At 39.6% G+C, this 12,666-nt stretch overlaps 1 protein-coding gene across 4 annotated transcripts in view; it reads right to left on the bottom strand.

The window, feature by feature from the left end:
* TNPO3 (transportin 3) overlaps positions 1 to 12,666 on the bottom strand; it is a 102,989-nt gene that overhangs the window by 77,909 nt on the left and 12,414 nt on the right. The window contains exon 2 of one of the 4 annotated variants that reach the window (XM_017957148.2): positions 11,205 to 11,365. The exons of the other annotated variants lie outside the window; for them this stretch is intronic. The gene's annotated coding sequence lies outside the window, so the exon portion shown is untranslated. The remainder of the gene's footprint in view (positions 1 to 11,204; positions 11,366 to 12,666) is intronic. 4 annotated transcript variants of the gene reach the window in all.

Below are 12,666 nucleotides of genomic sequence, written 5' to 3'. Positions count from 1 at the left end.
TAAGGATTTTTATTCACTTTTCAGATATGGTACTCAAGAGTGCCCCTCGGCTGCTAAGCAAGCATCTGTAGCTTGTACAATGGAATGGGCCATAGTGTTGTGACTTGTTTTTAAAGTATTTCAAAATTAACAACAACAAAAAAATTGACAAAGCTTAAGCTAGATTAAGAAATAAGAGAGAGCTGGGCGCAGTGGCTCATGCCTGTTAATCCCAGCACTTTGGGAGGCCAAGGCGGGCAGATCACTTCAGATCAGGAGTTCAAGACCAGCCTGGTGAAATCCTGTCTCTACTAAAAATACACACACACACACACACAAAATCAGCCAGGCCTGATAGCAGCTGCCTGTAGTCCCAGCTACTTGGGAGGCTAAGGCATGAGAATCGCTTGAACCTGGGAGGCAGAGGTTGCAGTGAGCCGAGATCATGCCACAGCACTCTAGCCTGGGCGACAGAGTGAGGTTCTATGTCAAAAAAAAAAGAAAGAAAGAAAGAAATAAGAGAGAGGATTTAAATAATCAGAAATGAAAGTCAGGAGATTACTACCAATTTTACAGAAATAAAAAGGGTTATAAAAAGTATTATGAACAACTGCAAGTGAACATATTGAATAACTTACATGAAATAAACAATTCCTAGAAACATAACCTACCAAGACTAAATCATGAAGAAATAGAAAATCTGAATAGACCTATAACTTGTAAAGAGATTAAATCAGTAACGAAAAACTTCCCAATGAAGAAAAGCCCAGGAACAAATGGCTTTACTGGTGAATTCTACAAAACATGTAAAGAAATAACATTAATCCTTTTCAAACTCTTTCCAAAAACTGAAAAGAACACTTCCTACTCATTCTATGAAACCAGCATTATTCTGACACCGAAGCTAGAAGAAGAAACAAGAAAAGAAAATTACAGACTAATAACATCTGTTATGAATAGTAATGCAAAAACCCTTAATAAAATACTAACAAATGGAACTCAATAGCATATTTTTTTCTCAATTTTTAAATTTTTATTTTCAAAATTTCAAATTTAGAGATGGGTGTTGCTATGTTGCCCAGATGGGTTTCGAGCTCCTGGCCTTAAGCAATCCTCCTGCCTCAACCTCCCAAATAGGTCAGATTACAGGCATGAGCCATCATGCCTGGCTTTTCAACAGCATATTGAAGGGATTATACATCATCATCAAGTGGGATTTATACCTGGAATGCAAGGATGGTTCAACATATGAAAATCAAAGTAATCCACCACATTAACAGAATGAAGGTCATCTCAATTTATGCAAAAAAAGCATCTGACAGACTTTGACACCCTTTCATGACAAAGACACTCAACAAACCAGGAAGGAAACAACTTCAACATAATAAAGGCCATATATGCAAAAATCAACAGCTAACATCATACAACAGTGAAGACAAAAAGCTTTTCTAACAGGAACAAGACTAGGATGTCTACTGTTGCCACTTCTATTCAACATAGTGTTCGAAGTTCTAGCCAGAGCAATTAGGCAAGAAAAACAAAAGGCATCTAAATTGAAAGGAAGAAATAAAATAATCTCTGGTCACATATAATGTAAGAGCATTCTACATGATCTTACATGTAGAAAACCCAAAAGATTCCATAAGAAGACTGTTAGACTTAATAAATGAATTTGGCAAAGTTGCAGATCACAAAATTAACAGATTAAAATTAGTTGCTTCTACATACTAACAATGAAAAATCTGAAAAGAAACAATTCCATTTACAACAGAATAAAAAAGAATAAAATACTCAGGAATAAGCTTAACCAAGGAGACAAAAGACTTGTATACTGAAAATTACAAAACATTGCTGAAAGAAATTAAAGATGACACCAATAAATGAAAGACATCTCATGTTCATGGACTGGAAGACTTAATATTGTTAAGATTTCAGTACTACCCAATGCAATCTACAGATTCAATGTAACCTTCACCAAAATCTCAGTGACGTTTTCTGCAGAAAATGGAATTGTTTCCTTCATATGGAATCTCAAGAGACCCCAAAGAGCCAAAAAAATCTTAAAAAAGAATAATATTGGAGGTCTCATACTTCTAATTTCAACACTTATTACAAAGCCATAGTAATCAAAACAGTATGATACTAGCATAAAGACAGACACACAGACCAATATAATGGAATAGACCCAGAAATAAACTCTCCTGTAAAGGATTCAAATGATCTTTGACAAGGGTGCCAAGACTACACAATGGTGCTAGGAAAACTGAATATTCACATGAAAAAGAACAAAGTTAGTCCCTTACATCACATATAAAAGTTAACTCAAAAAGGACTAAAGACCTAAACGTAAGACCTGAAACTATAAAACTCTTAGAAGAAAGCCTAGGGGAAAAGTTTCATAATCATTGCAATTGACAATGATTTCTTGGATGGCATTTCTGGAATAAATATTTCTCCCAAGAAGATACACAAATGGTTAACAGGCATATGAAAAGATGATCAACATCACCAACCATAGGGAAAGGCAAATCAAAGCCACAACGAAATATTACCTCACACCCAATAGAATGACCACTATCCAAAAAAACAAAGCAAAAAACCTCAGAAAATAATAAGTGTTAACAAGGATGTGGAAAAATTGGAACCTTTGCATCACTGGTGGGAATGGGGATGGAGGCTCCCAAAAAATTAAAAATAGAACTACCATATGTTCCAAAAATCCCAGTTCTATCTATATATCTAAAAGAACTGAATATAAAATCTCAAACAGGGCCAGGCACAGTGGCTCACACCTGTAATCCCAGCACTTTGGGAGACGGGTGATCACTTGAGGCCAGGAGTTCAAGACCAGCCTGGCCAACATGGCAAAACCCCATCTCTACCAAAAATACAAAAATTAGCCAGACGTGGTGGCACACGACTGTTAATCCCAGCTACTTGGGAGGCTGAGGCATGAGAATCACTTGAACTCAGGAGGCGGAGATTGTAGTGAACCATGATCATGCCACTGCACTCCAGCCTGGGCAACAGAGCTAAACTCAAAAAAAAAAAAAAAGATCTCCAATAGATAAGATATTTGCACACCCATGTCCAACTGCAGCCAAATGCAGCATTATTCACAATAACCAAGAGACAGAAGCAACCTAAATGCCCATCTATAGATAAATGGATAAACAAATGTATATATATGCAGTGGAATGTTACTAAGCCTTCAAAAGAAGGAAATTCTGACACACACTACAACATGGATGAACCTCAAGGACATTACACTAAGTGAAAATACATTTATCACTAAAAGATAAATACTGAATGATTCTAACTTACATAAGATATCTAAAGTAGCAAGACTCATAGAAACAGAAAGTAGGCCAGGCCCAGGGGCTCATGCCTGTAATCCCAACACTTTGGGAAACTGAGGCAGGAAGACTGCTTGAGCCCTAGGAGTTCAGGACCAGTCTGGGCAACAAGGTGAAATTAGCTTGGCATGATGGCGTGTCTGTAGTCCCAGCTACTGGGGGGTGTGGGCAGGAATGCTGAGGTGGGAGTATCGCTTGAGCCCAGGATGCAGAGGTTGCGGTGAGCCATGATCACACCACTGCAATCCAGCCTGGACGACAGAGCAAGACCCTGTCTAGGAAAACAAAACAAAAAAAAGGTTGAAACACAGTTTAGAATCTGCTCAATTCCTTTTTGAATTTCAAAGAGATCTGTTCCTGTCATAAAGACCTGCCAGATGCAAAAGAAAATCATTTCAGGAAGAAAACATCATTTATCTCTTCAACTTTTCTTAAACAACATATCAAGCATCTGTCAAACAAAAGCAAAGCCAGGCCAGGAACACTGGCTCACACCTATAATCCTAGCGCTTTGGGAAGCCGAGGTGTAAGGATCACTTGAAGCCAGGAGCTTAAGACCAACCTGGGCAACAAAGTGAGACCTCATCTCCACACAAAAAAGCAAGAAAAAAATAAATTAACCAGATGTGGTGGTACGTGCTTGTAATATCAGCTACTTCGGAGGCTGTGGTGGAAGTTCCATTTATTTGAGCCCAGGAGGTCAAGGCTGCAGTGAGCTGTGATCACACCACTGCACTCTAGCCTAGGTGACAGAGCGAGACCACGTCCGCGGGGGAGAAAACAAAACCAAGTGACAACAACTAGAAAGAAACAGACAATAGAAAGTAACCATTATCTAGATAATGAACTATCAAAGACTAAAATAACTGATGTCTTAACCAAAGTAATAAAACATCACCAATAGCTTTTATGTGACTCCTGATGTGATTCAGTAAAACGACAAATTATCGTCTATGCAGTATTCTTCCAAAAAAGGTTTGACCTAAATGCAATCATAAGAAAAGAACCAGACAAATCTAAATAGCGAGGCATACTAAAAACTAAGACAAAATGGCCCACTCTGGATTTGTGTGGGGTGTGTGTGTTTTTTCTTCTCTTTTTTTTTTTTTTGAGATGGAATCTCACTCTGTCACCTATGCTGGAATGCAGTGGTGTGATCTCGGCTCACTGCAACCACTGCCTCCCAGGTTCAAGCGATTCTCCTGCCTCAGCCCCCCGAGTAGCTGGGACTCCAGGCGTCTGCCACCACACCCGGCTAATTTTGTATTTTTAAGAGAGACGGGGGTTTCACCATATTGGCCAGGCTGGTCTTGAACTCCTGACCTCATGATCTGCCCGCCTCAGCCTCCCAAAGCGCTGGGATTACAGGCGTGAGCCATTGCACCCAGCCGTGTGTGTATGTTTTAAAGGGACAGGGTCTTGACACAGTTGCTCAGTCTGGCTTCCTGGGCTCAAGCAACCCTTCCACCTCAGCCTCCTGTGTAGCTGGGGCTACAAGTGTGCACCACCACACCTGTCTTGGATTTGTGTTTTAATATCATTATCATAAAAGAAAAAAAAATACCCAGGTAATTAAAGAGACACAATAACCAAAAGAAAAGCATTACCCTTGAAGGATCCTAGATTAGGGAAAATAAAATTTTAGAAAGTTAGAAATCTGTAACTAGAGCAATTAGGAAAATTTGAATACAGACTGATAATACCATCATATCAATGTTAAACTTCTTGAGAGTGACAACAGTTTTAGTTTACTTTAGAAAAATATCCTTGTTCTTACAAGATACAAGTGGAAATGTTTAAGGAGTAGGGCATTATAAGGTTTACTTCTAAAAGGTTAAAAGAAACAGTTGGAAAAAATGAATAGCTGATTAATATATGCAAAGACTTAGAAGACAAAACTGGAGAATTTCCATTAATAAATGGAATATATTAAAAAGAATTAAAAGGAAATTCTAGAAGTAAAAAATACGGTAACTGAAATTAAGAACCATTAGATCTAGATCCTACTGGGGATATACCCAAAGGATTATAAATTATGCTGCTATAAAGACACATGCACACGTATGTTTATTGCAGCACTATTCACAATAGCAAAGACTTGGAATCAACCCAAATGTCCATCAGTGACAGATTGGATTAAGAAAATGTGGCACATATACACCATGGAATACTATGCAGCCATAAAAAAGGATGAGTTTGCGTCCTTTGTAGGGACATGGATGCAGCTGGAAACCATCATTCTTAGCAAACTATCACAAGAACAGAAAACCAAACACCGCATGTTCTCACTCATAGGTGGGAACTGAACAATGAGATCACTTGGACTCAGGAAGGGGAACATCACACACCCGGGCCTATCATGGGGCGGGGGGCGGGGGAGGGATTGCATTGGGAGTTATACCTGATGTAAATGACGAGTTGATGGGTGCAGCAGACCAACATGGCACAAGTATACATATGTAACAAACCTGCACGTTATGCACATGTACCCTACAACTTAAAGTATAATAATAATAAATAAATTTTAAAAAGAAAAAAAAAAAAAAAAGAACCATTAGAAAGAGCCTGAAATTAAGAACCATTAGAAAGGGCCAAACAGCAAATTAGACAACTGAAGAATTATAGATTACTATGCTTGATAACAGGTCAATAAAAAACAGAAAGACTGAAGCACAAAGTCAAAAAAAGGATAGAAGGTAAACAATGAGAAGAATGCAAGCGACAAGTGGGACACAGTGAAAAAGGCTAAGACACATACAACTGAAATCCTAGTAGGAAAAAAGAAAACGGAAATCAGGAACAAATGAAGAATAATGAAAAAGCTGTTAAATATATGCGTAAATCCAATTAACACTGATTATATAAAGCAATAATATCTTGTGGGATTTAAAATATATGAAGAATAAAAATGCCTCAGAAGAGTTCCACATCCACCTAAGATATATAATGACAGAAACAATACTGCTTTCCACAAGTTAACAATACACAAAAGCATATAAACTATAAAATAACCTTGCTTAAATGCATCAGAAAGCTGAGGTCTTAGGGCAACCAAGTTGAAATCTAAGGACAGACCTCTAACAAGGAAAACGAAGGCAAGCACTGGCTCATCTACGACAGGACAGAGGAAGAAACTAACGGCACCTGGCAACCAACTCATAAAAATTCAGCTAACACTTCTAACAAATTGAGAAAGGCTGCATGTGGGCTAGCATGAGCATACAGAACCCCCGGGACTCAGACACAAGGGGAACTCAGTCACCCAGCAGGATCACCTCCGCAGACCAGATACTCAAGAGAAAGATTGGGGGTAGGGCAGAAGACCACCTCCTTTGGTGGTGCAGTCCTGGAGGAGGGGAACAGCCTCTGTTGCGGAAAAGCACAAAAATCTCTGACTGAACCCTTCTTCTCTGAACAAAAGCCTTAGGCTATGGGGAAGGGGCAGCAAAGCATGTCACCCCTCAAAGCACAGGTTAAGACTCACTGCAGTTGCACTAAGCGTAAAAGAAAAACATCTACCCCTAGGGGATAGGCATAAAACAGTCTTGAGCCTATAATAATACTACCAACACCACGAGAGGTCTCCTACCACTGAAAGAAGGGAAAAAAAACTATTTTGCACAATACCTGCCAGATGCAAGGCAAAGAATAAATGCCACAAGAAAAACTAGGATCATTGAGGCCGCCCTACCAGTGAGAATGGCAGACAACGGAAATGCTAAACACTAGGGTAGACGAGGGCAACAGAGAACGTTACTGTTCCCTCCTCCCGCAAATAAGCGAACAAATTCTAAATATATCATACTCAAACTCCTGAAAACCAGAGATAAAGAGAAATACTGAAGGCAAGCAGAGAAAAAGGACACATTAAATACAGAGGAACAAAAGTAAAAAGCTAGAGCAGACTTCTTGTCAAGAATGAGGATGCCGGAAGACATGGAGAGGTAGATTTAAAAAATGGGAAGAAAAAAAGGAAAGAATTCCAAAGTCAATGAAACCGTATTTCTAAAATGGAAGCATTCAACACAAAGAACCCAATTTAAAAATGGACAAAGCAAAAAATAACAGATGCTGGTGAGGTTGCAGAGAGAAAGAAATGCTTACACACTGTTGGTGGGAGTGTAAATTCGTTAAACCATTGTGGAAAGCAATGTGGTAATTCCTTGAAGAGCTAAAAACAGAACTACCATTTGACCCAGCAATCCCACTACTGGGTGTATACCCAAAGGAATATAAATTGTTCCATGCATGCAAATGTTCACTGCAGCACTATTCACAATAGCAAAGACATGGAATCAACTTAAATGTCTAACAACGGTGGACTGGATAAAGAAAATGTGGTAGATATGCACCATGGAATACTATGCAGCCATAAAAAGAATGAAATAATGTCCTCTACAGGAACATGGATGGAGCTGAAGGCCATTATCCTTAGCAAACTAACACAGGATCAGAAAACCAAATACCGCATGTTCTTATTTATAAGTGGGAGTTAAATGATGAGAATACATGAACACAAAGAGGAACAACACACACTGGGACTAACTGAAGGTAAGAGGTTGAGAGGAGGGAAAGGATCAGAAAAAATAATTAATGGGTCCTGGGCTTAACACCTGGATGACAAAATAATCTGTACAATAAACCCCTATGACACAGGTTTACCTATACAACAAACCTGCATGTGTATCCCTGAACCTAAAAGTTTTTTTAAAAATGGACAAAGAACTTGAATAGACATTTCTCCAAAGATACATGAATGGTCAAAAAGCATATGAAAAGATGCTCAACATGATTAGCCATTAGTGCAAATCAAAACCACAATGAGCTATCACTTCATACCCACCAGGACGGCTATAATCCAAAAGACAACATGAAGTGTTAGTGAATATGTGGAAAAACAGGAACCTTTATACCCTGCTGGTAGGAGTGTAAAACGGTAGGTACAGCCATTTTGAAAACAGGATGCCATTCCTTGAAAGGTTAAAAATAGAGTGTTATCAGCCAGGCACAGTGGCTCATACCTATAATCCCAGCACTTTGGGAGGCCAAGACGGGAGGATCAGGATCAGTTGAGCCCAAGAGTTTGAAACCAGCCTGGGCAACATGGTGAAACCCCATCTCTAGAAAAAATACAAAAATTAGCTGGGCACGGTGGTGTGCACCTGTAGTCCCAGCTACTCAGGAGGCTAAGGCGGGAGGATTGCTTGAGCTGGAGAGGCAGAGGTTGCAGTGAGCAGAAATCATACCCCTGCACTCCATCCTGGGTGACAGAGCAAGATTCTGTCTTAAAAAAAAAAAAAAAATAGAGTTATCATATAATCCAAAAATTTCAACAGCACTTGTATATGAATGCCTTATAGCACTATTCACAAACGATAGCCAAAAAGTGGAAAGAGTCCCAATGTCCACTGCCCAATGAATGGGTAAGATGTGGTATATATGTTGAATGGAATACTGCTCAGCCATAAAAAGGAATGAATAATATGTACTATAACATGGATGAACCTTGAAAACGTCATACTAACTGAAAGAAGACTAGTCACAAAGGATCATGAACTATATGATTCCATTTATATGAAATATCCAGAATAGGCAAATCTCTAGAGACAGAAAGTAGATTAGTAGTTGCCTAGGAATGAGGTAGGAGGTGGCAGGCCAAGGGGTACAAGTCTCTTTTTGGTATGATGAAAATGTCTAGCTGGGCACGGTGGCTCTCGCCTGTAATCCCAGCACTTTGGGAGGCCAAGGCAGGTGCATCACTTGAGGTCAGGAGTTCAAGACCAGCCTGCCCAAGATGGCGAAACCCCATCTCCACTAAAAATACAAAAATTAGCCAGGCATGGTGGTACACACCTGTAATCCCAGCTACTCGGGAGGCTGAGGCAGGAGAACTGCTTGAACCTGGGAGGCAGAGGTTGCAGTGAGCCAAGGTCATACCACTGCACTTCAGCCTAGGCAACAGAGCGAGACTCCATCTCAAAAAAATTTAAAAAAAGAAAATATCCAAAACTTGATAAAGAAATCTCTATATTAAAAATCATTAAACAGTATACTTTAAATGAGCGAAATGTAGTTGTGTGAATTATATTTCACTAAAGCTATTTTTTAAAAAACAGGCAAAACAAATCTGTGGTGATGTAAGTCAGAACAGTGGTTATGGGAGGGGAATGATTTACTGGGAAGAGGCATTCAGGTATCTGCTAGAGCAATAGAATGTGCTATGCCTTGAAGTTATTTGTGATTACTTAAAATGTACATATAAGAAAAAAACATTGAGTTATACACTTAAGATGATACACTTTATGTAAGAAAATTACCTCTCCTTAAAAAAATTATTTTTCTGTGGCCGGGCACAGTGGCTCACGCCTGTAATCCCAGAACTTTGGGAGGCCGAGGCGGGCGGATCACAAGGTCAGGAGATCGAGACCATCCTGGCTAACATGGCGAAACCCCATCTTTACTAAAAATACAAAAAATTAGCCAGGCGTGTGGCAGGCACCTGTAGTCCCAGCTACTTGGGAAGCTGAGACAGGAGAATGGTGTGAACCCAGGAGGCAGAGTTTACAGTGAGCCGAGTTTGCGCCACTGCACTCCAGCCTGAGCGACAAAGTGAGACTCCGTCTAAAAAAAAAAAAATTATTTTTCTGCAAGTTGAAAAAAGAACAATTTTTTTTTTTTTAGACGGAGGTCTTGCTCTGTCGCCCAGGCTGGAGTACAGTGGCTGGATCTCAGCTCACTGCAAGCTCCGCCTCCCGGGTTTACGCCATTCTCCTGCCTCAGCCTCCCGAGTAGCTGGGACTACAGGCGCCCGCCACTTCGCCCGGCTAGTTTTTTGTATTTTTTAGTAGAGACGGGGTTTCACTGTGTTAGCCAGGATGGTCTCGATCTCCTGACCTCGTGATCCGCCCGTCTCGGCCTCCCAAAGTGCTGGGATTACAGGCTTGAGCCACCGCGCCCGGCCTGAAAATTGCACCTTTTAATGCTCATTATGTTATTTTCTAGTTTGGGGTTTTTTAAAACTAAACTATGGATGGCAGCTATATGAATTTCCCAGGACAATGCTATGGGAAGTTAGAAAATCACTGACTTACTCTTGTGCAAATGTATCAAGTAGAAGCAAAAGGAAAGCACTATCTTCTAAATTCAAGCACCCTTATTTACTTTGATACTGTCTTACCCTCTGGTCAAATGTACTTCTCCTTTCAAATACTGTATTGGTTTTTTTCAGAATAATAACTAAATATGAGAGTGACTCCTAAAGAATCACTTGGCAAACTTGGGTATCAAGGCTACTAAGTACATTGCCAATCAAAAATCACCCATGATGACACTGCCCATACTAAATGTTAAGGGTCATAATTATCACTTTATTTTGAATTCCAGGAGAGTTTAACAATTGTTGACATCCAGCCAGGCATGGTGGCTCACACCTGTAATCCCAGAGCTTTCGGAGGCCTAGGCGGGAGGCTTGCTTAAGGCCAGGTGTTAGAAACCAGCAAGATCCTGTCTCTACAAAAAAAATTTAAAAATCAGCTAGGCATGGAGTATTTGTAGCCCAAGCTACTCAGGAGGCTGAGGCAGGAGGATTGGTTGAGCCCAGTAGCTGGAGGCAGCAGCGAGCTATGATCACACCACTGCCCCCGAGCCTAGGTGACAGAGTGAGATGCTGTCTCAAAAAAGAAAAACAAAATGAAACCTCGTTTTGGCCACTGAGTCATAAAGAAAATTCAACCAAATCCTGATACCCTACACACTACAGTACATTGCTCATTGTTCTTCCCCTCTGCTAAACAGCAGAAAAAAGGAAGGGAAGGAAGAGAATCAATGAAGGAAAAGGGATTCTTTATAAGGAGAGAAGAAAGCACTTACACTTCATAGGACTTTCTAGCCACAGATGCCAGGTGCTACCCACTGAAATCCAGGCTTGGACTAAGCTCCACATTTCTGAAAGGACCATCTCAACTGAAGCCTGGGGCTCAGAGTCAGCAGGAGGAAGCTGCAGCTCCCACTAGCAGCACATTTCAAAGAGGCTGCAACAAGAGAACATTTTCTATTTAAGCATCTAATTCCAATCTTCCATTTCACAAAGCAGTAGCAGAACAGGCCTTTATATCAGTCTTTTCAAAAGATATTTCCATGACTATGTGATGAATATGAGGCAGGCTGTGGCCCAGCAATCCTTTCACTAACATGCTCTAAGCCCTTCATTATACTTCACAGCAGATCCTAAAGTACTTGCTCCCTTTTTTCTTTAATGGTGCACTGTTGCTCCAAGACTCACTTCTAAACTAACATTTCTAAAACTGCCGAATCAACCAAAATCACTGAGCAGGCCGTCAACAATGCAAGCACACACCCAGACAGACGCCTAAGGACTCATTAGCTGCCAAGAATTAGAAGCAGATTACAGCTGCTAGTTAATTCCACACAAAAACTCCTCAAATTAAGCAGAATTACCTAAAATACTTCACTGAGTACCAAAGAGCTCTGGCAAATAGAAAATAAAGCTCTGGAAATACAGATAATTCAATAAGACTTGAGAAGTAACATAAGTGTCAGGTTGCTGCATTTTTTAAGCATTTCAATGAGTGAACGATACTATTTATTAAATGAAGATTTTCAAAGATTTATAGTATATTGGGGAAAGTTCTGGGAAGGAAGACTACATCAGAACACAGAGTAAAAAGGACTCAAAAAGAAAACCATAAATCAGTCAAACAAAACAATATTTTAGATATATGCCCTGCAACCATGTGGTATAGCGCTAGAAAAGTCAGAATTTCCCAAATCAAGAAAAAATCATTTTCATGAGACAGGTAAAGAAAGAACAAGTCTAATTTACCTGAAACAGAAAAAGTAATTTTTTAAGTCATCAACTACCTTAAGTTCTTTTACATAATCCTTTATGAGAATTTTACAAAACGAGATAAATTGCTAGATTTGTTACAACAAATTACTTCCTGATAATTTTCTCGGACAGTGGGAAGAAAACTGGTTTGAAAGGATACCAATTAAGAAAAAAATAAACTGAGGGGCACATAAGATAACCATCACTATCTAAAAATATTTTTCAATATAACTTCTTTTGCAAGATGGCCTGCAACACAGAAACCAAGATGAAATCAAACTTAACTAATATCTTCACCAAAGCAGTGATAAAGCAACTCCCATCCTCCAAAAAAAAGTTGTAAAAGTAAAGTAATCATAAATCCCCTAGCAAGCTCCCAGATTCACAAAATACACTTGGGTATATACATAAACACATTTTCTAGAAGCAAAAAAGTACCCTTACAGAGGTAAGTTCAGTCAGCTTACATTTTCACAGCCATCT

This window comes from Papio anubis, chromosome 4 (genome assembly GCF_008728515.1).
Source record: "Papio anubis isolate 15944 chromosome 4, Panubis1.0, whole genome shotgun sequence".
Classification (NCBI taxonomy): domain Eukaryota; kingdom Metazoa; phylum Chordata; class Mammalia; order Primates; family Cercopithecidae; genus Papio; species Papio anubis.
The sequence above is the reverse complement of the archived record's forward strand: the minus strand, read 5'-3'. Positions and strand labels throughout refer to the sequence as shown.